Genomic DNA, 25,587 nt, shown 5'->3' with positions numbered 1-25,587 from the left:
AAATGGAGCCTGTGTCCAAAGATGGAAGAGAGTGCCTTCCAGAAGAGAAATGGCCGAGTCTCTCAGGAAACAAGAGGAGCTCAATCCTGGAGGCCAGGAGACAGGATTCTTTAGACAAGGGTCTGGCAAATGTCCATGCTAGCTTGTGACCTGTTTCTGGAAAGGAAGGTTTATTAGAACACAGCTGTAGTTATTTACTCACTATTTGCGCCACAGTGGCAGAATTCAGCCGTTGGAACAGAGACCACCTGAAGGCTGAGATAATTGTTTTCTGGACTTTTGTAGAGAGATGTGCTGAGCTCTGTCTTAGGCAGAAAGAAGCACACAGCTGGGTATCGAGAGTGGCAGTGTGCGGTGAAAGTGAGGCTGGTGACTACAAATGATTCGATGATGGTGGAATGTGGAACAGGCACAGGGTGGGCACTGTGGTCGGGGTGGGAGGGGAGTTGGGGTAGAGCAGTGAAAGATTCTGGTGTGTTCGTTAGGAGCCAGTGCCACGGCCACCAGGCTGACTGCCCTGGGTGATGAGGTTGAACAGCAGGACCCTGGGGCCTTTCAGAACTTCCCAGTCTCTGCAGCGCAATTTTGCAGGCAGACAGAACAGGTCTATTAATTACCTACAGACGAATGCATGCACATGGAATAAACAGAGGTCTCAGACTGGTAAAGAATTTCACCTACAAGCTGAAAAGATGCGTGTGCGAGAGAGAGCTGTTTAAAGGGATGAAACTGATCTTTTCTAGTGGCTTGGGAGAGGGGCTGGGAGGAGGCACAGGGCAGCTGCTGAAAGGGAGAGTGGATGGGAATTAGGAAGATGGCTACCTCAGGAATAGACATGGCCAGTTAGAGTCTGTTGCCAGGGAGAACGAAGGAGGAGGGAGCTGAGGTGATGAGATTCCAGGCAAAGAGGGGACAACTTTCCTTTCTAAAATAAGATACTTGTTTCCAGGCTGGTGGCTCAGTGGGTAAAGGTGCTTGCTGCCAAGCCTGAGGACCTAAGTTCAATCCCTGGGACCTATGTAGTAGAAGAGAACCAATTCTTTTGGTTTGTTTTTGGTTTTGTTTCTTTCTTTCTTTTTTTTTTTTCTCTTCCTGAGACAGGGTTTCTCCATATAGCTCTGGCTGTTCTAGATCTCCAACAAGGCTGACCTCAAACTCAGAGATCCACTCTGCCTCTGCCTCCTGAGTGCTGGCATTAAAGGTGTGCACCACCACTGCCAGGCTGAGAACCAATTCTTGCTGGTTGTTCTCTGAACTTTACATGTGCGCTGTGTTCCCCACACCCACCACATAAATATGTTAAAAAGAGCAAAAAATAAATCTTCATCACCATCCTGCTGCATGGATTAAATAATTATTACTGCATGGATGCTCTTCTCTGCACCTACTTCTGCTTCCTAGAGAGACTTTCTTTATTTTTTTAGCTTCTGGGGTTTAAGTTACACTGCTTAAGATAATGAACAAAAACATACCAAGCTGGAAAGGGTGGGGTTTGGAGTTGAGAAGAAATCTAGGTCCTAGGTGAGGAGTGGGATGAAAGAAGGCATGCAGGATTTAGACCGAGGGCTGGGGGAATATGGGAGGTGACTCTGGGCAGACTCTTGGACAAGGATGAGGAAGAATGGGCCTTGAAGAGTTTAGGAGAGAAGAAGGACGTCTTTGAGATGGCTCCCAGCACCTGTGGAGGTAAAACGATGGTGAATTCAAGGTGTTTACTGTAGGTTTGGAACTGGGTTCCACTGGATGTTCTTCAGTAGCCTCGCTGAAGGTGGAAACTCTTGTCTTTTAATTCTTGGTTGTCAAACAGTTGTTTACATATGACACTGTGAAGCGATTCAACCAGATATGATTAATTATCATTCTTATATATTTCTGTTTGAGTTTTCAGATTCATTTGAACAGTTTTGTTCAGGTATAATTGATATATAAGACACTACATATATTTAAAGCGTACAGTTTGAAAAATGTACACCCATGAAATCATAACAATCAAGATGGTGAGTAGCTTCCATGCTTTTTTTTTTTTTTTTTTTTTGAGACAGAGTTTCTCTGTGTAGCTTTGGAGCCTGTCCTGGAACTTGCTTTGTAGACCAGGCTGGCCTTGAACTCACAGAGATCCACCTGGCTCTGTCTCCCAAGTGCTGGGATTAAAGGTGTGCGCCACCACCAGGCAGCTTCCAGGCTCTTAAAAGGTTTCTCCCATCTTTTGACTTTCCCCATGCCACTGTCCCCAGGCCATCACTACTATGCTTTCTGTAATTATCCATTAATATTTCCTAGAGTTTTGTATAAATTAAATCATGTAACATGCTATTTTTTAAATTATTGAGATTATAATATAATTACATATTTTCTCCCTTCCTTTTCTGACCTTAAACCCTTCCACATACCCCTTTTTGCTCTTTCAAATCATGTCCTCTTTCCTCATTACTTGTTCTCACATGTATATATTTCTCTCTCTATATATATACATGTACATATTTCTTTTTTTTTCTTTTTTTCTTTTTGGTTTTTCGAGACAGAGTTTCTCTGTGTAGCTTTGCGTCTTTCCTGGGACTCACTCTTTAGCCCAGGCTGGCCTCAAACTCACAGTGATCCGCCTGGCTCTGCCTCCCAAGTGCTGGGATTAAAGGCGTGCGCCACCACCGCCCGGCTCATATTTCTAAATATAAGCTGCTCAGTCTGTATAATGTTGATTATATATATGTTTTCAGGGATGACCACTTGATAATGGATAACCAGTCGGTATGCTCTTCCTGGGGAAGGCTGCTTGTTCTGCTCGCAGTAGTCCTTAGTGGCTTGTAGTTTTTTGTGTAGGATTGAGGCCTCACCTCAATGAGTATTCTCCTGTCCACTTTGGCATGTCCATTGTTGCTATCCTCATTCAGCTAATGTTTAGACAGTCATGCTGGTGAGAATTTATGGGTGTCGCTTCTGACATTACTCGGAAACTCAGTCTCATAGCAAACTCCCTGATCCTCTGGCTCTTATAATCTCCCCACCCCCTTTTCTGCAATGTTCCCTGGGGGGTTGTTTTGTAAATGTATCCATTGCGACTGGGTTCCACACACTTACACTGTTTTTTTTTCCACAAGGGAGATTCAGGTTCCTTTTACTCAGAATAATTACTTTGAAATTCGTTTCTTTCTTTCTTTCTTTCTTTCTTTCTTTCTTTCTTTCTTTCTTTCTTTCTTTCTTTCTTTCTTTCTTTCTTTTTTTCTTTCTTTCTTTCTTTCTCTTCCTTCCTTCCTTCTTTCCTCCTTTTCTTTCGTGTGTGTGCGTGTGCGTGCGTGTGCGTGTGTGTGTGTGTGTGTGTGTGTGTGTGTGTGTGTGTGTGTTTGTGTGTGTGTGTATCCATAATTTAGCCCTTTTCACTCTTGAGTATTATTCCACTGTATGGATATTCCACAGAGTACTTATGTATCCATTGATAGATATTTGAATTGTGCCCAGTTTTTGGCCATTATAATAAAGCTGTGTGTAAATTCATGGTCATGTCTTTTAGTTTTGTTGGGTAAATACTCTGGAAGTGAATAGATGGATTATGTGGTAGATGTTATGTTTAGCTAGCTAAGAAATTGCCAACCGATTTCCCAAAATTATTGTCCCAGTTTACATTTCAATTTGAAGTGCACTAGTGTTGGCTTTGTGTGAATTTCTCACTAATACTTGGTCTGTTCATATTTTTTAACTATTTGAATAGGAGCGCAGGAACGTCATGTCTTTATTTCCCTGATGATTAGCAATGTTGAACACATACTTATTTGATGCAAATACATCTTTGGTGAGGTATCTGCGCATGCCCTTAGCCCATTGTTAACAGAGCTACTGTACTCCCATAGAGGATTTTAACAGGTCTTTATGTAGTCTAGACACAAGCTCTTTAACAGATTTAAAAACATGTTTTCCAGTCTATGTTTTTGCTTTTAATTAATAGAGCCTTTCAGAGTTGATGTTTTAAACTTTGATAAAGTTTAGTTCATTAATTTTGTTAATGGATTATGCTTTTGGTGTCATAGCTTAGAAATCTTGATATATTCCAAGATCACAAAGATTTTTATCACTTTTTTTATTAGAAAAGTTTATAGTTCGAGTTTAAGTTTATGTAGTTTTAAGCCTGCAAACCTCAACTTTTGTAAGAAGTATGACATGTGAGTTAGGGGCCTTTTTCTCTTTCCTCCTCCTCCCCGCTTAGCTATTGATTAGTTCTAGCATCATTTATTGAGAAGGCTAGTCTTTCCCTACTAGAATGCTTTCACATATTTGAAAAAACAATCCATATGTTTATGAGTTCATTCCTGGTCTCTTTATTATGCTCCATTGATCTACTTGTCTGTCCTGATACTCATACCGCAGTGTCCTGATTGTCACAGCTTTATAAGTCTTTAAATTAGGTGTTGTTAGCCTTCCATTGTAATTTCGTTTTGTTTTGTTTTGGTCAGACTGTCTTGGCTGCTCTGTCCCTGACATTTTCATATACATCTTGGAATCAGTTTGCTAATTACTGGGGTTTTGACTTGTATTGCATTGACTCTGTAGATCAATTGGCAGACATTAGCATCCAGTGTTGTTGGTCTTCCATCTCATGACTATTTTTTTTAGAAATTGGTCTTGGCAGTGTTTTATCATTTTCCATGTAGGTCCTATACAACCATTGGTTAAGATTATCTCTAAATACTTCACTCTTTTGGATGGCATTTTAAAAATGATACTTTTTAAAAACTTGTGATGCTTTGTTTCTAGTATATACAAATGCAATTGATTTCCACGTATTGATCTTAACTCCTGTGACCTCAATAACTCACTTACTAGTTTTAATTGACTGATGTATTTATTTATTTATTTATTTATTGGAGCTGGGAATGAATCAAGGGTTATGAACATTCTATTACTTATTCTATTACTAAGATTTGTCCCTTGCTGACCAGGGTAAATTTTATTTCAGTTATTTTTTGGTTAGTATGCAAAGAAATGGGTTTATTACGATGTATATACATTTTGATACCTATCAATATTCAATCTTGCCTCTGCTCTCCCTCACCCCATTTTCTGGTCCTTTCCTTTCCCCAAATAGTCCCCTCATGCTCTGATATCATGTATTCCATTGCCATTATTTCCACCTCCACCCCTTTAGATTTCTTTCTCTCTTCTCATAGTTTCTTTTCTACTCTCATGTCCTATGAACTTTTGTTATTTATAAATCTAGATTTTATATATGAGAGAAAATGTGATGTGTGTTTTTCTGAGTCTGGCTTATATTGTTTAATGATTGCTTAACTCAATGATATCTAGTTTCATTCATTTTTCTGCCAATGTCATAATTTCATTGTTTGTTACAGTACAATAAAATTCCATTGTGTGTCTGGAATTTTCATTATCCATTTATCGTTTGGTGGATATATAGGCTAGTTCCATGTCTTTTTACTTTTACTTCATTGAGACAGGGTCTTGCTATGTAGCTCTGACTGTCTTGGTACTCAATAGTATACCCAAGGCTGGACTTGAACTCATAGCAACTCTTATGTCTTAAACTTCTAATTCCTGAGATTATAGGCATGTGCCCTGATGCTTGACTTGGATATGTGAATGTGCAGGTATCTCTGTGGTAGGCTGACTTAGACTTCTTTGGGTGTACACCCAGGGGTGGGGTAGCTGGTTCATATGATAGTTCTATTTTTTTTTTTAAGAACTTCCGTACTGGTTTCCATAGTGGCTGCACCAGTTTACATCCTCACCAGCAGTGTATACGGGCGTCTCTTTGCCCATGTTCTCACCTGTGCTTGTTCATTTTCTTGATGATAGTCATGCCAAATGGGGGTGGGGAGATAGAATCTCAGAGGTGACTCAATTTCCATTTTCCCTACTAGGTGATGTTGAACATTAAAAGAAAATCCATTGGGTATTGTTATTTCTTCCTTTGAGACAGTCTATTCAGTTCATAAGCCCATTATTATTTGGATTTCTTGGTATTCAATGCTTGGAGTTCTTTATGGATTCCTGATATTAATCCCTTGTCAGATATAGTTGACAAAGATTGTCTCCTAGTCTGTCGGCTGATTGTTTCCTTGGCCAGTAGAAAGTTTTTAACTTCATGCAATTCCATTCATTAATTCATGTCATTTCTGAGCTCTTGGAGTCCTTCTCAGAATGTCCTCGTCTATAGGGTGTGGGAGTTTCAGTTTTACATTCAGGTCTGTATCTACTTTTCCTTGATGATTGTGCAGAGCAAGAGCTATGTTTCTAGTTTCCTTCTTCTGTATGAACGTAGCCAGTTTTCCCAGTACCACTTGGCAACAAAATTGGCTTTTCTCCAATTTGTGTTTTTGCCATCTTTATTGAAGATCAGGTAGTGGTAGCTGTGAGATTTTTTTGGTGCCCTATTCTATTCCCTTGGTCTGTGGCCTGCTTGTGTTCCAGTACTATGCAATGTTTTTTTTTTATTACTATGACTCTGTAACTACAATTTGAGACTAAGTTTTATACTCCATCCAGGATTGTTTTTTATTTCTTAAAATTGTTGTGCCTACTTGGGTTTTTTTTGAAGGCAAGCATTTTACCAATTGAGCTTTCTCTCTAGCCCTAGAAATAACTTTTAAAGAGCAAACTTGACAGGTACATGCTTACAGGTAAAAGCTAGCCTGTCCCTACATTGGTCTTGAAGTTGGCTCTTCAATCTGGTAGAGGCTGCTCTTCATACTGTGGAAGTGAGTTCATGACAGCTCTTCTGAAATCAAAGGCCTTTAATGGAGGAAGAGTTTGGATAAAATGAGGATCAATGATTATTTATGGACAGGAGCTATGGGAGAGGATGCTAAGAAATATCCTATGATGAACAAGAATGACAAGGATTTAAATCAACTTGTGAAGTATGTCTAAGGACACTCCATGCATACCAAATGGAAACATGGCTGCAGGAGATGGCCACCACCACTTGTGAATTGTCACAGCACATTGCTCTTGTCCTCTGTGGTGAGAACATCTCCTGATCCCTAGAGAGGAAGGACTGAAATGGGAAGCATGTTTACTATGTCAGTGTGATACTAAACATCTGGGCAGTAACTGGAGAATTTAGATGAAGCACCTGGAAGTTAATTTCCATCTGTGGGTTGGTGTGTTGGCTTAGATGAACTATTGGGGATGACTTAATCTGCTTTCCCTGCTTATTTGATGCCACAGAGACGCAGAGATAACCTAAAAAATAGCATGCTATGGTGGTAGATTCATTATGGTATACATGTTTTGAAACAGTGTTTAATATGGACTTGAAACATGTTTATGCCTTATGTAATAACAAACTATTTCTGCACATATGAATTATACAGAGTAATGGACTTAATTGTGACATTTTCATATGTGTATAAAACAGACTTTGATAATATTGATCTCTCCTTCCCCTTGTTCCTTCTTCTTCCCAAATAGTCACTCCTCTAACTTAGCCTTTTTTTTTGTGATTTTATTAGTGTATGTTCATAATGTATAATGGGTTTCATTACATTTTCAGATACATACTATACTTTGATCATATTTGCTTCCTAATACCGTCTCTTCTCTTCCTCCCACTCCATCAATTGTCTTCTTCTTCTGATGTGTCTTCCTAATTCTTTCATCCCTTTGAGTCTGTGTTTTTAATTAATTTTTTTCATCCAATGTGTTTTAATTATATCCTTTTCCCTCTCCCAACTCTTTCCAGCTCCTCCCCACCCCCTTCCCACCCAATTTCATGTTTCTTTCTCCCTCTCCTATCTCTAAAAAAACACCAAACAACAAAAAACGACAATATAAACAGTTGTTTATTTTTATGTGACCCAGATAGTTAGGATTACTTATAGGACTGTGGGTGAGGCATTGTTCACAGTAGCATGGGAACCTTATCAGTGGCCACACTAACTGGAGAAGCTGTCTCTCCTCTCAGCTCCCACTAACTGCATATAAATCCTCCTACTATATGGAAGGATGTTGGAGATGCCCAATATTGTGCAGATGACCACAGTTCAAGAGGGTAACTGCTACGTTCTTTTCAGCCGTCACAGTTCTACATCATGCCCTGCCCTCTGATCCTTCCTTTGGCTATTACATTCTTTCTTTCTCTGTGATATTTCTTGAGCATTGGAGTGGGTAATAGAGATGTCCAGTTTATGGCTGAGCGTTTGTCTGTCACTTATTCCCATCACATTGACCAGTTATGAGTCTCTACAGTTACCGTTGCCCACTGCAAAAAGAAGGTTCACTGATCAACTGATAGCAACAGTAATCTATGGGTATAAACAGTTATTTAGATGGCAGTGTGATGGATGCATCATATCTACTTAGCAAAATAACAGCTATATCTTCCCCATCAGGGTCCATGACATCCCCAGACATAGGTGTTTGACAACTTTTACAGTACCAGATGGAGATTGCCTCCTATGGAGTGGACCTCAGATTCAATCAGAGTCCAGTTACCCTTGTACCTTGTAGCATACTTACCATTATTATATTAGTGGGAACATCTTGCCTAGCTTGTCAGTAGTGTGCTATGGATTATGCTTATTGCTAATAATAAAGCTGATTGGCTGATAGCTGGGCAGGAAGAGATTGAGCAGAAAAGTCAGACTAGGAGAATTCTGGGAAGAGGAAGGGCAGAGTCAGAGAGTTGCCAGCCAGACGCAGAGGGAGCAGGAGATGAATATGTCCATGCTAATAAAGGTACTGCCACATGGCTAAACATAAATAAAAATATGGGTTAATTTAAATGTAAGAGTTAGCTAGTAACAAGCCTGAGCTATTGGCTGAGCATTTATAAGTAATGTTAAGCTTCTGAGTCAGTTATTTGGGACTGGGGGATGGGGATTGGGACCAAAAATATTCAATTACATATGGTGCCCAAACGTTTGGGAAGAATTTCCACATAAAGATTGAAAACCTTTAAAAAGGATTTTAAATATATAAAAATGGAGTCAAACTTGACTTCTTGGTAGCTGCTTTTTCTTGGGTAGGTTCTGTTTGCTAGTGGCAAGCAGAGGTGCAGCTCCTTTGAGAGAAGGTTTCCTGACTCAGTGCTAGTGGCAAAAACCATACAGCTCTTTTAAGAGGCCCTGCTACTAAACACTTAAATAGGGTTTATAAGTAGTGGGTAGGTACTCAGGGAACAAAAAAATGGTGGAGCCAGCTGCCTCGCTTTGGTTCTAGCCAAGCTGCTTAGCAGTTTAAAGGCTCACGTGGTCAGAAAAAGATAGAGATATGCAATAAAGACAGATTCAGATAAAAAGAACAAAAAACCTGTAAACAATTTACAGTGTGTTAAAAAATATATGTAGGCTTGGGAGAGAAAAGAAGAAAGGTAGAAAAAGTCCTTAAAAAAGGAATAGAGTAATAAAAAATATAATAAGCCACATAAAGATGGAAAATACACAGAGAGTCTGGATTATGTATATTATTGTGTTGTTTCTAAAATTTTTGGCTGCTAAGAGACCTTGGATTATAGAAACTGCTATATTAAACTGACCTATATATTTTAAAAATACTTTGACTTCAAAATTTAAGTCAGAAGATATATTACTTTGGGGGAGAGGTTATGCTTTTGTTTCCACAGGAAAAGAGAGGCTGTGGATTCATTCTGGGTTTAGAAAAATCATGTTTGATTGAAGAAGACCCCCTGGAAAGTCTCTGGTGGGAGCAGATAGCCCAGATGATCCAACATCTCAGAGCATCTCTGTTGCAGTTTCCTCTGGGTTCTGCATCCAGAACAGCTTCAAGGCAACTGGCTGAGATCATCCAGCCTCACAGAATTCTCCAGTCAGGACTTGACCATAATCCTATATATTCTCAGAGTCCCCCAAAGATTACCAGCACCCACCAATCAGCAGGAAGCAATTTAGAAAACTACACCCACATTCCCAAAATATTGGTTATAAATGTTTGTTTTCATTTAAGGGGGGTTGGTTACAAATTGTTACTGGTCATAGTAAAAAAAAAGCTAAACAAAAGAGTTAAATTCAAAGATCTCTTTCTAAAGGAAAAAAGGGGGATATGATATAGAAATGATAGAACAAAAGGATAGATTATTGAACTTACTTTAATCCAAAAAACAACTATTAATCTTAAATATTTTACATTGGTATTGAATTTGGTATATTGATACAAATTTAAAGTTATTTTTGTTATACTCTATGTATATTTCTACTCTTGTTTAAGGTATTGTGTTTATGCAGCTCAATTAAAAATGTAATGTATAATAAAGAAATACAAATTAATAGTTATCTATAATAGTCAAACTTATAGTCATGTTAGTTAGGTTTTCAAGGTATACAATGATATATTTCAGATAGATAGGTAATATTCAAACACTTCAAAGACCTACAGAATATAGCATTTAAAATGTTTTAATAAAAGACTTTTCATGACAGTGAGACATGTCTGCTCCTGGCAGTACCAATTTACCTCAAAGAGGATGATGGGCATCTAAGAAACTCCATATGGAGTTTGCTTTCTTTATGACAAATCTAGCCATGTGGGCAAAGAAACTGCCCTTGCCTCAATTGCTGACATTTACTGTCCAAACTGGACCATCAGGATGCAAGAAAGGTAACTGCCGAACTTGGCCAAGACAAGGTAGGACAGATCTGCAAAATTCCCTGCTTCACAGAAAAGTCTGTCAGACATACTACAGGCCAGAGTTGGATGCCCCAATGTTACAGAGAAATTTTGGGTGACTGTCTAGGCAGCCTGATGTCCTTGTCATTAGGTAACATTTCATCCTTCTGGAGTTTTTGATGGAATTAAAGACTAGATAGTTATAATTTTCCTTAGTTATGATAAAAGGTATATTAGATACAAAAGTTTGGACTCACAAAGATAAGATAAATGATAGAGTATTTTCTTTAATTTTGCCAAATACAAATAGACATTGTAACTGTAATTCTTACTTGATAACTGTTTTTGTTGTATATAATTTTACTATATTAAGGTTAAAACCTTCCTTTTTAATTAGACAAAAAGGGGAAATGCTATGGATTATGCTCATTGTTAATAATAAAGCTGATTGACTGATAGCTGAGCAGGAAAAGATTGAGCACAAGAACCAGACTAGGAAAATTCTGAGAAGAGTCAGAGAGTTGCCATCCAGATGCAGAGGGAGCAGGAGATGAATGTGTCCATGTAATAAGGTACCACCACATGGCTAAACATAAATAGAAATATGGGTTAATTTAAATGTAAGAGTTAGCTAGTAACAAGCCTGAGCTATTGCTCTATCATTTATAAGTAATATTAAGCCTTTGAGTCGGTTATTTGGGACTGGCCGGTCAGGACAAAAAAATGTCCAATTATAGTAGTGCTGTACACAGAATCCACAGTTGGATAAGAGTGTGGAGGACAATTTTCCCTTCATTGTTGTTGGTGTTTTTTGGCTCTTTTAATAAATTACACATGGAGGCTTATTCTTATAAATGCCCAGCCTTAGCTTAGCTTAGTTCCTAGCCAGCTTTTCTTAAGCTTATCCCATCTGCGTTTTGCCTCTGGGCTTTTCCTGTTCTCTTACTTCTGTAAATTTTACTCTTACTCTGTGGTTTGCTGTGTAGCTGTGTGGCTGGCTCCTGATGCCCTCCTCCTTCTCTGGCTCCTTCCCCTCCTCCAAGATTTCTCCTTCTATATAGTCTCTCTGCCTGCCAGCCCCACCTATCCTTTCTCCTGTCTTGCCATTGACCATTTAGTTCTTTACTAGACCATCAGGTGTTTTAGACAGGCACAGTAACACAGCTTCCCAGAGTTAAAACAAATGCAGCATAAACAAAAGTAACACACCTTAAAATAATATTCTACAACACTCCCTGTCCTAATAGTACCTTTTGGCAATGGGAGGCTATCCTACAAGGAGGAAGCCACTTACTCAGTTCCAGCTTGATTTCTGTATATCTTACAGAGTGGTGTCTTCCACAATGGGATCTTACCATTTTGTTCTGCTGGACAACCAACAGCAATGACAATTGCTAGTATTGATTTGTGAGTGCCAGGGGCCTTCCTGACCAACAAATGTAGGGAAAGAGCCCATGCCTGACACTGGAGTTTTAATTTAATAACATGGTTTCTGAGAGCATGTTTACTCACTTATACAGTGTGCCTACATCCAAAATTGTGTGTGTGTATGTGTGTGTGTGTGTGTGTGTGTGTGTGTGTGTGTGCGCGCACGTGCGCGCACGCCAGAGAAGGAGGAGGATATCAGGGGCCAGCCACACAGCTACACAGCAAGCCACATGGGCACATGTATGCCTGGGTACATTAGCCTATCAGTGTACATCTGAAGGCCAGAAATTGACTTCAGGTAGCTTCACTATTATTTTTTCTGAGACTAGATCTTTCACTGAACCCAGAGCTTGCCATTTTAGCTAGACTGGTTGACCAGTAAGCTCCCAGGACCCACTTTTCTCTATCTTTGACTCTAGTGGTGCAAGTTGCAGACATGCACTGTCAGGCTTGATTTGGACATGGGTGCTGGGAATCCAGATCCAGGGACTTTGCAGGTTCATGTGCTTGCACAGCAAACACTTTCCCCACAGAACCACCCTTAGCCCTTTATAATTAGCTCCTCAGGGATCAGCTTTCCAAGTCTTTTCATATATAGTTTACCCTCCCACTCATGTGTCTCTCCTCTCTGTTCCCTTTCTCCACTTTAATCTTTCCACTCAGCCCTTCCTGTAGCATGAATTGTTAGAAGGTCTTGCCATTTCCTCAGCTGATCCTGTTTCCTCAGACTGGAAACTTCTGAGACCTCATCCAAATGGATCTCAGCTGAACTGTGCTGCTCAAAGCCTAAAAGCTTAACCAGGGCTAGTTCCTGGTCCTCACACCTTATATACCTTTCTGTTTTCTGCCATCACTTCCTGAGATTAAAGGTGTGAGTCACCATGCCTGGCTGTTTCCAATGTGGCTTTGAACTCACAGATATCCAGACAGATCTCCGCCTCTGGAATGCTAGGATTAAAGGTGTGTGTACCACCATTTTCTGGCCTCGGTATCTAGTGGCTGTTCTGTTCTCTGATCCCAGATATGTATATTAGGGTGCACAATATTTTGGGGAACACAATATCACCACATTTCCCCTTTTTTGTCTAAAATTATAAAAGAAAGTTATAGTCAAGAATTACATTAACTATGTCTAGTCCATTAACACCTTCCCCTTACACTTTCATATCATTCACTCAACTACCTCTCAAAGCCTTTTTCCCTCTCTGATTGGCCCCTCTGTAGTTTCCTAGACTCCACACATACCCGTTCCCACATAAATACCCATCTATTAAAATTTGAAGCTAGAATGAGAGAAAAATGTGCTGTTTGTCTTTTTTAGCCTAGGTTATCTAACTTAATATGGTATCTTCCAGTTCCATACATTTTCCTGCAAATTTTATAACTTAATTTTTTCTTTAGCATGAAATAAAATTCCATTGTGTATTTGTACCACATTTCATTACCCTTTTATTAGCTGATGGATATGTGGGCTGATTCTGTTCCTTTGCTATCATGAAGAATGACAATAAAGATGGGTGAGTAACTATCTCTGTAGTAGGTTATGGAGTCCTTTGGGTATATGCCCAGAGGCAGTATAGCTGGTTATATGATTAATCAAGTCTTAGTTTGTAAGAAGCTTCCACCCTAAAGTCCACAGTGGTTGCACCAGTCTACAGCTTACCTACAGTGAATAAGCATTCCCTCTATCTCCGCATCCTGGCCAGCATTTATTATCATTTGGTTTCTAGCTGAAAGCCATTGAGATTGGGGTGAGCTGGTATCTCAAGGTAGTTGTAATAAGCGTTTCTCTGATAAAAACGTTGAACATTTGAAATTTAGCCATGTATTTTTTCTTTTGAGAATCTTGTTTGACTCCTTAGCACATTTTTTTGATGGGGTTGTTTTCTTGTTGGTTTTTTTTTTTGTGTGTGTATTCTGGTTATTAATCCTTTATCAGATGGCAAAGGTTTTCTCCCATTCTATAGGCTGTTTCTTTACTCGCTTAACAGTTTACTTTGTGGTATAGAGGCTTTTAAATGTCACGAGGTCCTGTTTGTCAGTTGTTGACCTTATTTCCAGAGTGACTGGAGTCCTATTCAGAAAGTCCTTATGTATGCCTGTATGTTGTAGTGCTTTTCTCTGTTTCTTTTTTCTCTAGCCATTTCAGAGTTTCACATCTTACGTTAAGGTCTTTGATACACATGGATTTGATGTTTGTTCAGGTAAGAGATACAGTTCTGGTTCCTTCCTTCCATGAAGATAATGTTTTCTCTAGCACCACTTGCTGTCTTTTTTCCGATATGTACTTTCGGTATCTTTGTAAAACATCAGGTAGTTGTTGTTACATAGACTTATACCTTGTCTTCTATTCTAGTACACTGATTGACATGTGCCGATGCCATGCTGCTTTTATTACCAAGGCTCTGCAGAGTACCTCAGAGTCAGGTGTAGTGATATCACCAGCAGTATTCTTTGCTCAGGATTGCTCTGGTTATCTGGACTCTTTTGTGTTTCCACATACATTTTAAGACTTCAAAATAATTATATTCCTTGGAGAATGGTGTTAGATTTTTGATGGAAATTTTTTTTTGTTAAAAAAGAATTGTTTCAGTAGATTTCCAGTCTTCCTTTTAAAAAAATTTAATGTTTTTTATTGAAATAGAATTACATCATTTAAAATTTTTTTTTGAGACAGTATCTCTCTATATAGCCTTGGCTGGCCTGGAACTAGGTATGTAGATCAGGCTGTCCTCAAACTATATATATTCTCCTGCCTTTGCCTCTGAATGCTGAGATTAAAGGAATGTGCCAGTATGCCTAGCCTCAGAATTTCTTTAATGGGAGTTGGAGTATAGTGTCTGCAGTCAGAAGAAAGTCTGACATGATAAAAGGATTATATGGACATTCTCACTTAGGCAAGACTTGGTGGGGATGTCTGAAATATTAATGTTTCATGTTTGTTGTGTAGAACCCCTTTGTTCTGGGCAAAGATGGTAGGAAGTCAGTGGACAGAAACACACCAGTCCCCTTCCACTTTCAGCTTGCCTTTATCTTCTCCAGCCAACCATATTCTGCTGTTTTTTGAGAGAAAAAAAAATCAGGATTCAATATTAGGATTCAACATCAGAATTTGTTCTCTTAAGAGCTTTTCTTTGTGTGTGTATTTGAAAACTACTGGACTAGATCAATGAAAGTGATCAATAATGAGAGCCTTCCTCAGAACAAGGAGTAAAAATGTCAAACAGAAATGTGCTCTTTGCCAACTAGAAGAGGGTTAGCGTCTTTCCTAGCATCAGGTCCTGCTAAGGTGACAAATTAGAGTTAACAAATATTGCCTGGGATACACACTAAAGTTTTATTTGATCCTAACCTGAAATTCAAATTTAAATGGATAACCTGTTCTTTTTTTTGGGGCGGGGTGAGACAGGGTTTCTCCATGTAGTTTTGGTGCCTGTCCTGGATCTCACTCTGTAGACCAGGCTGGCCTCGAACTCACACAGATCCGCCTGGCTCTGCCTCCCGAGTGCTGAAATTAAAGGCTTGTGCCACTGCTGCCCAGCTGTGCTTTTATTTGCTATATCTGAAAACCCCAATCATACATAATTTATAACAAAATTGCCAATAGATTCTCCAATATAGTGATTTCCCCCCCTAAACATTGAGAAACAATTTTCACATGTTGGTTACATATATTAGAACATGTGCATCTTTTTTTTTAAAATCCCTACACAACTTTCATCTCAGCCTGCCACCCATTGTTGCTGCCACCTATAACAGGAACAGGCTGGAAGAGCCTGATTCCCCCTCAGGACACTGAGGACAAATCAGTATAACTTCTGTCATTAAGCTAACTTCTCCAATTCTTTTTGAGACAAGGTCTCATGAGTCTTCTCTTTTGCTTTTTATTATCACAGTGTCAATACTTCCCAGAGCCTCACAGTGAGATATTGGAGAGAGAACTGCAGGGACTCGAAATGTGTTGATTTACTGTCATCACTCAGGACATCCAAGAGAGACCTGGAGAGGCTGGACACTCCATGTGTCCACCTTTACTGAGGCATGATCTGCTGTGTCTCCTCACTTCACTGTATCCAGCAGAAAGTGATTTTGTGCACTAAGTGTGAAAAGAAGATAATGAGATAAAAAGATAGTAGTGAAATCTTGCTCTATTATAATACTTCTTTTAAAAAACCTATTAATCTTTATTTGTTTCTCTATTTTATTTTTCCTCTTTTTTTGGTGTGTGGTGTATGTGCTTCTCTCTCTCTCTCTCTCTCTCTCTCTCTCTCTCTCTCTCTCTCTCTCTCTCTCTCTCTCTCTGTGTGTGTGTGCAGAGGCCAGAGGTTGACACTGGATATCTTCCTCAGTGGCTGTCCACCTTATTTTTTAAGACAGGGTCTCTTGTTGAATTTGGAGCTTGCTTATCTGGCTAGATTGTGTAGCTGGTAAGCCCCAGAGACTCTCCTTTCTCTCCCTCCTAATGCTGGGGTTACAGGCACACAGTGTTATGCTCGACTTTGTACATGGGTGGTGCAAAGTATGTTACCAACTGAGCCATCCTCCTGGTTCATCCATTGCTGAGGGATGGTCTGTATGTCAAATTACTCTGATTGGTCAATAAATAAATCACTGATTGGCCAGTGGCTAGGCAGGAAGTATAGGCGGGACTAACAGAGAGGAGAAAAGAAAGAACAGGAAGGCAGAGGGAGACACTGCCAGCCGCCGCCATGACAAGCAGCATATGAAGATGCCAGTAAGCCACGAGCCACGTGGCAAGGTATAGATTTATGGAAATGGATTACTTTAAGATATAAGAACAGTTAGCAAGAAGCCTGGCACAGCCATACAGTTTGTAAGCAATATAAGTCTCTGTGTTTACTTGGTTGGGTCTGAGCTGCTGTGGGACTGGCAGGTGACAGAGATTTGTCCTGACTGTGGGCCAAGCAGGAAAACTCTAGCTACAATCCATTACCTATTCAACCAGACAGTAAACTTCATGAAGGCAGGCACCTGTCTGCTTGTCTCCTCATAGTAACTCTTCCACTTAGAATAATGTCAAGTCCTGATAAGTACTGTGTGAATAAATGAGTGAGCGAATACATGAATGAGTCTTGCAAGCAGAACAAGGCTGGTGTCTAGAAGATCGTAAGACGCTGTACAACCCAAGGAGCATCTGTACAACTTTAAGTCAGCTTTATCTTTGTGTCCTGTGTGGTTTCCAATGAAGTCTTCCAGTGACTAACAAAGAAACTCAGCCACCAGTTAGATTTTGACTCAAGTTTGTACAAAACGCTGTTGTCAAATACGTCTTGGAGTGCTTCAGCAGTATCCTGTATGGGGTGAGTATCCATTATCTGAAGTGTTTGAGGCTAGACCAAAATCAACTTAGGGGAGGAAAGGATTTATTTCAGCTTGTTCTTTCAGGTTAAAGTCCTATGGGAAGCCAGGGCAGAACTCAAGTGGAAGCTGATGCAGAAACCATGGAGGAACACTGATTTCTGCCTCCCTCCATTCTTTATTCTCAGATAGCAGCTGTCTTCTACAGCAAGAGACTACCTTCTCCAGGAGGATAATCACCAGCAGTGGGTTGGACACAGCTGGGCATAACCTCGTTCATCAACAATTGAAATAATTCCTCACAGACTTGGTCCCAGGCCAATCTGATCCAAGCAATCCCCCAATTGAGACTGGGACATAGGGTACTTGTCTTTACCATCGGAATTCAATAATGATAAATACCATTATGAGAAAGGTTTCTAGACAGTTAAAATTAAATCTGCATCTTGGATAATTTATTACATGAAAGGTTAAGATTAGCCGGGTGGTGGTGATGCATGCCTTTAATTCCAGCAGAGCCAGGAGGATCTCTGTGAGTTCGAGGCCAGCCTGGTCTATAGAGCAAGATCCAGGACAGGCACCAAAGCTACACAGAGAAACCCTGTCTCAAAAAAAAAAAAAAAGAAAGGTAAAGGTTAACAATAATAATCCCCTTGAAGTATGTGCTCAATGCTGTGCATTTATGTTCACCACACTCAATCCTCAGAACCCTAACGACATTTGAGCTTCATTTTCTAGAGGATACAACAAACAAGTCAACAAAACACTGAAAAACAGAACAGTAGCAACAACCAGAAAGGCAAAGAACCTTGCCTAAGGTGGCACAGCTGGAATTGTGTAGAGCTGGGATAGACAGATCTCTTGCACTTCAAAATGATCACTTACAGTGACCATAGCAACCACATAATCTACAGTGCTCTGGGAGAAAGGCAATTTTGATCAGGTTTTGATCCGTTATATACAATAATAAACTGGTATATTTACTCCCTAGCCATCAGTCACTCTAATAATAGAATAAATTGTGTGCTTTTACAATTATGGGCAAGAGTTTTTCTGATATTTTTTTTTATTATACATAGTTTTCCTTCAGTAAGTTAAAAAATAGTTAAAATTTGAAATTATGTACTTATATCATTTCTCTTCCCCCCCAATCCTTCCCATTCACCTTCATACTCTCAAATTCACAGCCTCCTTTCTTTAATTGTTTAATTGTTCTCTCTCTCTCTCTCTCTCTCTCTCTCTCTCTCTCTCTCTCTCTCTCTCTCTCTCTCTCACCCCACCCCACACCTTAATATATAAGTACAATCTGCTCGGTCTTTATAATGTTACCTGTGCGTATGTTTCAGGGCTGAGCCCTTGGTATATGGTAACCAATTAGGGGAGGCTATTCTCTGGGGAAGACCATGTCTCCCACTCAGCATTCCCCAGTTATTCCTGGTTCTCTCTCTAGGGTTGAGGTCCCACATCCTTCAGTAACTCTTATTCTTCAGCTAGAAGAACTACCACAAAAGTTCATGTCGTCTCATATTTCAACTACCTAATTTGAAAAAACAAAACAACAAAACCAAAACCAAACACTCTTAGTGAAGGTCCTGCATCCAGTGAGAGGAAAGGGTGATGTATGCGTTTACATATGCATGACCTTTATTTTTTTCCTGCTGGGATTCATTCCTTTTACTTGCAGACTCATTAAACACAAGCTGGATGTTGGCTTGCATTCTTCCCCAGATCTCCCATTTTAAAATGTGGTTTCTAGCTAGGTGTTAATTTTAGTACCATTTTACTTCATTAAAATAATTGGCAACTTCCCTGAGTTCATCACAATGGGAGTTTACCTATTTTTAACTGTCTAAAGCTCAATGTAGTGGTGCTATTTTTTACTTGGAAAATAATTCATCCGTTATTTCTGAACAATTCCCCCTATAAAGGTGGGTACCTACATCGCTTCCATTTTATGGCAGAAAAAAAGCCAGGGCTCCAAGAAGCTAAGTAACCTGTGAGGGTTTCCGAACACCAGCCCCAGCTCCTGCCGCAGATCAGTGTCAGGACCTGCTGCCCTTACTCTGTCCTTGGCCACAAAAATGAGTCAACCTTATGATGTCTGTGAACCCTTAGCCCTAACTCCTATTTATAGCCAGCCATCATCCTTCACAGCATTTAAAACACTATCACTGGTACCTGGGGTTATGTTCAGACTCCCTCTCATCAAAAAAGAGTTGTGCTTTTCATCAGTGTTTGCTTAACTATGACTGGGTTGCCTTCTGCTTCTGTCATGGCCCATTCTGTTTGAGAGTGGCTTTCAAAGTGATGCCTGGAAAGGGCCCATGGGGTGTCACATCTCTTTTCTAGTGAACATCCAGGAAGTAGCAACATTCCTTATCCCATCTCCCTACATCTTCAGCACCCCTGGGTCTGGAGGGGCGTGTTTCTTTGGCTCCTTCATGGCTCTTTCTGTTGGCGTGGCTTTGAAAGCTCCCCCTGCTGCTTACTAAAGGGCACTAAACAGACCCCAAAGAAGTAGATAGGAAGGCAAGCCTTATTGACACACTAGCAGCCAACTGTCCATCTGATGTTGAAGGAGAATCAGGAGCACTATTCTTGTGGTTTTCTATTCAGAAAGTCCAAGTTCAAGTGCAAATAGAATGCTTCTGAGGACAATACTGTGTGGTATTTGAGCTCAGGCCCAGGCCTCTCCTTTGTTGACCCCCTTACCCTGTCACGTGTCTTGAAATATCTTCTTTGTACAGATTCCTCCCAGCTCCTCTTCTGAGGTTCCTGTGTGTGCAGAGTTTGCATAGGAAGCTCTCGTTAGCATGTTCAATGCACACTTGACCCTTCCTCCTCAAACTGCCCGTTTCTCATTCCCCTCTCTCTCGGCAAGCACCTGCTCCAGTCCTTCAGTTAACTCAGGTTAGATGCTCAGGCCTCGCCAGTCACTCCCTCATTTTGCCCACAGCTCATATCTAATCAGTTCTCACATCTGCCAGTGATGTTTTCATAATAAGTTCAGTATTCAGACCACTCTCCAAAGTTCCATGCCCATCATCCTAGTCGAAAACGCCTGCCTATCACTTGAGTTTCTCTAGTAGTGCAATTCTTCCTTCCCTACTTACTATAGCTGTTCTCTTCTTCATAGACCAGCCAGTGAGATTTAAAGATTGCATAATTATGGTTCTCCTCTGAAGGAAACCATTCATGATTTCTCATTTCATCTGGGGAAGAATCTAGAATCTTACATGATCCGGCTTCGTTCTCTGACCTTTGATCTTACCTCCAGCCACCCTCTCCTGGCTCCCCTCCAGTCCAGCCATAGTGGCCTTCTCACACGGAACTTGCCAGGCACAATTGCTTTGGTTCTTCATCTCTCCAGGACACCACCCTCCCTGGCTCCCTCTCTGCCTTACCTCTCTGCCTCACCTGCTGTGGGATGTCTTGTATGTTGTGAATAAATAAAACGCCGATTGGCCAGTAGCCAGGCAGGAAGTATGGGATAGGCAGGACAAAGAGAGAGGAGAGGCTGGGAGGTGGAAGTCTGGAGGAGACTCCAGCCTGCCATCCAGGGAGCATCATGTAAAGGCAGCAGGTAAAGCCACAGAACACGTGGCGACGTATAGATTAACAGAAATGGGCTGAGTATAAGAGTAAGAGCTAGACAATGGTAGGCCTGAGCTAGTGGCCGAGCAGTTTAAATAATATAAGCATCTGTATGTTTATTTTATAAGTGGGCTATGGGGCTGCCGGGGCTTAGCGGGACTCGGAGAGAAAAACCACTAGCTACACTCACCTGCCATGGATACCAAAATCTGCAGATGTTCAAATTGCTTACATAAAGCTGTTTGGTATTTGCATATAACTTATACATACCCTCCATACATTTCCAAACACCTACAGATTATTTACAATACATAATATACAGTGTAAGCTGTTATGCTGTATTACTTAGGGATTTACAAAAGAGCAAATCTATACAAGCTCAGTAAAGATACATTCTTTATAATCTTTGTTCTGAAACAAGTCCTCACCATGTAACTCAGACTGGCCTTAAACTCCTGATCCTCCTGCCTCAGACTCCTGAGTGCTGGGTATAGGCACATAATCCCATGTTTGTTTGTTTTTTTTTCTGAATAATTTTGACCCAAGTTTGATTGAGTCCATGAATATAAAACCTGTACATAAAAGAGAGCTGGCTATAAGGTTTTTCATCAATTTGAAGTTATAATTCTGCCATAGAGGGTAATGAGCCTCCTTCTGTTTGCCCGACCTACCTACCTTTTTTTTTTTTTTGGTTTTTCGAGACAGGGTTTCTCTGTGTAGCTTTGCGCCTTTCCTGGGACTCACTTGGTAGCCCAGGCTGGCCTCGAACTCACAGAGATCCGCCTGGCTCTGCCTCCCGAGTGCTGGGACTAAAGGCGTGCGCCACCACCGCCCGGCCCTACCTACCTTTTTGATTTGACAAATGTCAGCTCTAGTACTGTTTAGATGACTGGAGCTCTCACTGCCAGGCTGGGTGGCAAGGTGGGCAGCAACAGGTTATTCCTAGCATTATGTTTGATTAGGAATTAGGGTCACAGGAAAGTCCTTGAGAAGACAGTCTCAGTGTCTTCAGAGTCCCTCATTGTCATCAAAAGGATTAAAGCATGGCTAGGCCCCAGGAAGAGACTGTAAAAGTCTAATAGACTCTGAGGGATGAGGCTGATACAGAGCCTTACAGAGAAAGGGCGAGAACACTTCAGACTGGCCTCATGAGCAAGGGGCACGGGCGCACCAGGGCAGCAGCTGTTGCACAAAGCAAATGAAAGGCTTGAGCCACATCGCCAGTGCACGCGTGTGTTTGAAAAACTGGATTTACTTAGTGTGCTACGTTTTCCTTATAAACCTTTCATCAGCTAAAAATGTGAAGAGATGCTTCAAAGCAGCAGACCACCCCAGCAGCCAGGGCTGTGCCTGGAAGCTGCTCCTCCTCATTTGGCTCTGAGGTTTTGGCTTGGATGTAGTGCTTCAGATTAGCTAGCCAATTACTGAGCTGATACTCTATCTGCTCCCCTAGGGGTTTTCCTTTAGATGCTCATAGAAACATTTTGTTTTCCCTGGAAGAACAGTTTGGTCAGCCTTTGGAGAACCACCTTTGTAGTCTGTGCCAGAGTTTGGTTTGATTTCTACCGCTTGGACAAGCCCTTTCCTCCTTGCTGTCCTAGTACAGGGTGTTCCTGATGGCGATTTATGGGGAACACTTTCATGCCTTCCAACCTGGTGTTCATAATATCTGTTCTTGAAAACAAAGGTGTTTCTCAAAGGGTTACTTCTTCATGCACATTCATAAATGTGTGTATGCGTATTTTTACTTTGTGAAAGAGCAGGGAGCTACTATGGTTTTTTTTTTTTTCTTTTTTGAGAAAACTCTTCTAGGAAGAAGTAATGTTCTTAGGACATCAGTTATAAGCCCCTAGCATTTGGGGCTTATTTATTACTTCTGATTCAGATTGACACCTTGCTGAGCTGGACTTTCATGTATGCAGCAGAGACAATGGCAAATTCCATCAGAGCTGAATTATGCCTCCCAGTCTGATAGCTACCATAGGTGAAAGGTTGTGGTTGAGATCATAGGCCCAGTGCTTGGCCCTTCTTATGAGTGACTGTCTCGGGGTGGGTGCATGATCTCAGTTCAACTCTGCAGGATTTGTGAGGTCTTACCAAGTGAGAGGTAAAGTATGAGCCAAGACTACAATGAACCTCTACTACCACCTTTACTGTCCCCACTGCCAACCACTTTCTGTACTGATATTGCCTTGGTGGTGGGGACTGTTGTTGTATTTTCCTTTTGCTTTGCTCTGTGCTTCTGAACCCTTCATTGAGATGCTGATGCTAACAAACCATGTGGTGTCTTCTTCAAATCCAGTGAAAGGGTTAGTCATCAAATTCATTCAAGTCCTCCACAGCTTTTTGCTTCCTTCTTGGTCAGGATAGAAACCCTCCCTGACTGGTTTTGTTCAAATGAAAAGAACTCAAAGAGCACTCAACACAGTTCACTTAGGATGATCTTTAGCTTATCAGGAACATGTTCTCTTTAGCCATTACATGTGTTCACCTCCCCTTACTAGATTTGGAAATGTCTGCGGTTGTGACCAAGGCAATGACTGGTGTTCCACAGAAGAGCGGGAATCACCAGAGTGAGAGATGCTGTGATACTAAGAGCTGTATTAGTTGTGTTTTGTTGTAGTGATAAAACACTCTGGTCAAAAACCTCTGGAGGAAGAAAGGGTTTGTTCTGGCTTACAGCTCCAGAGGGCTAGAGTCTATGATGACAGAGAACGCATTGCAGCAGAGTTGGCTGATCACATATTAACAGTATACAGGAAGCAGAGAGAGCAAGCAGGAAGTGGTACGAACATATAAACCCTGAATCCTACCCCCAGAGACAAACTTCTTCAGCAAGGCTGCAGCTTTAAAGGTTCCATAACCACCTCAAACAGCACTGTCAACTGCCGACCAACAGCAGACTAGCTACATGAGCCTATGGTGGACTTTCTCATCCAAACAGTAACAAAGCCCTGATACTCCATGTGAATGATCTCTGATCCACCTCATTTATTGATCCATCAATTCTGCTGTTCATCCGTCCTTACAACATTTATGAAATATCTACAACATAGTGTTCAGTGCTAGATAATTGTGATGGATGACACTCTCCCGTTTTGGCTAATGATTTAATAGCACACCCAGAAAACCATGGAGACACAAATACAAATTCTTAAGAATAAATTAGTTTTTGTAAGACGGCTGGATCAATAATAATTTAAAGTGAAAAGCTTTTTTTTCCCTCTATATACTAAAAACTACACCTAGAAATGGAAATGGAGGGCAGTGTTTTATTCAACATAGTAACATGATAAACAATTATACAAAACTATGAAATATTTGTTAGTAAGGAAGATTAATCTCCTTACGAGGAGTATGAAATAAATTCAGACACATAGAGGCTCATGCCAAAGTTCTAGCCAGAGAGTCATTTAAACATCTAGAATTGCCTAAAGCCATTTTATAAGTCTATCATAACACCAATAGATTCCAACTATTCTTTCTTGGATAAAATCATGTGAAATCCATGTAAAAATAAATGCCTTCTGGAAATGGTAAGAAAAATAAGGAAGTATGAAGAAAAAATAGATATTTTTATTATTAGACATAAATAAACTCTATAAAGCCACTATAAAAAAATCTCATAATATGGTATTGACACAGAATAAACAAATCAGAAGAATATAGATCTAGGGTATATTTTAGCATATGTGAGCAATTATTATGTAGCAAAAGTGGTACTTCAGTGTAGTTGGGAACGAGTGAGGTAATTATTAAGCCAGTTTACTATCCTTCTGTAAAAAGTTGAAATCTTTCATGAAAATTATGACTATAAATGACAAGATGCTTGAAAATTTAAATGCAAACAGAATATTACAGAAGAAAATCTAAGTGATTATAAGTAACCAAGGGTTAGGAGAGAATAGGCCATTATAACCAGTCCAAGAAAGCCTGAAACCGCCATAAATTATAGATGATCTAATTGTGACAACCACACAAGTAAGGGGACGGAGGAGCTAGAAAAGAAAATCCCACAGCATGGCAAGGGGTGACTATTTCTAATATACAAGCAGGAGTGAGAATCCAAGAGAAGGAAATGGCTTGCCCCTCACATGTGGTCGGGAATGGGAAGAGGTGACACACTGAAGAACAACACCTAGTAGTAAGGGGAATGAAAATCAGGGTGAACAGTCAAGCCTACGCTCTAGACTTGAAAGGCCTAGGAAGTGCAATAACATCTTTCCTGTAGAGGAGGCGGGGGAGCGGTTCCTCATTTCACTTTATTGGTAGAAATGTGAGTTATTCTCTGTGTGTGTGTGTGTGCGCGCGCGCGTGTGTGCACGTGTGCGTGCTGCTGGGATTTGAAGCCTGGGCATTGCGTATGCTAGGCAAATGCTTTACCACTGAGCTTTATCCCCCAGTCTCAGCCTTTCTGAAAGCTTCTTGGCAGCAGTCATAAAAATTGAACAAATGGTTCCTCCCACTCCGTGTTCCCTTTCTACTTTCCTGGCTTCTGTGGTTACCTCAGGTTATATATTCCAATCTAAAGATTCAGAGCTGGGAGCCATAAATAAGCAAGAACATGTGGCATTTGGCATTTGTCTTTCTGGGTCTGGGTTACTTTGCTCAGTATGATATTTTTCAGTTTCATCAATCTTCCTGCAAAATTCTTGATTTCATTTTTGTAAAACA

Source organism: Peromyscus eremicus, chromosome 11, assembly GCF_949786415.1.
Source record: "Peromyscus eremicus chromosome 11, PerEre_H2_v1, whole genome shotgun sequence".
Classification (NCBI taxonomy): Eukaryota; Metazoa; Chordata; class Mammalia; order Rodentia; family Cricetidae; genus Peromyscus; species Peromyscus eremicus.
This window is presented reverse-complemented; position numbering follows the sequence as displayed.